Source organism: Acanthisitta chloris, unplaced genomic scaffold, assembly GCF_000695815.1.
Source record: "Acanthisitta chloris isolate BGI_N310 unplaced genomic scaffold, ASM69581v1 scaffold31838, whole genome shotgun sequence".
In the NCBI taxonomy this organism is placed as follows: domain Eukaryota; kingdom Metazoa; phylum Chordata; class Aves; order Passeriformes; family Acanthisittidae; genus Acanthisitta; species Acanthisitta chloris.
In genome coordinates this window covers 13,728-14,206 of record NW_008688077.1, presented here as the reverse complement: position 1 = coordinate 14,206, position 479 = coordinate 13,728, and positions in this window count along the sequence as shown.

Genomic DNA, 479 nt, shown 5'->3' with positions numbered 1-479 from the left:
GCTCTCGGGCCGCCGGGAACTGCCGTGGTGTTTCGTCCCCGCAGCGGAAAGAGCGAGGACTGATGGAGGTTTGTGCTTTCCGCGGGGAGAGAGGCCCCGTCGCCGGGAGCTGCTCTGCTCCTGCCGTGGCATCGCTGCCGCGGGCTGGGGCTGCGTGTCCTGGGCTGGAGGTGCCTCCCAGCCGACTCTTGGGAACGGACAGCGGCTCTAAGGGACCTGCAGGAGCTGGAGCCTGTCCGTGCCCCGTTCACTGCCTCGCCGCGATCAGGTTTGTGCTTTCCGCGGGGAGAGAGGCCCCGTCGCCGGGAGCTGCTCTGCTCCTGCCGTGGCATCGCTGCCGCGGGCTGGGGCTGCGTGTCCTGGGCTGGAGGTGCCTCCCAGCCGACTCTTGGGAACGGACAGCGGCTCTAAGGGACCTGCAGGAGCTGGAGCCTGTCCGTGCCCCGTTCACTGCCTCGCCGCGATCGCAGGGCTGTGCA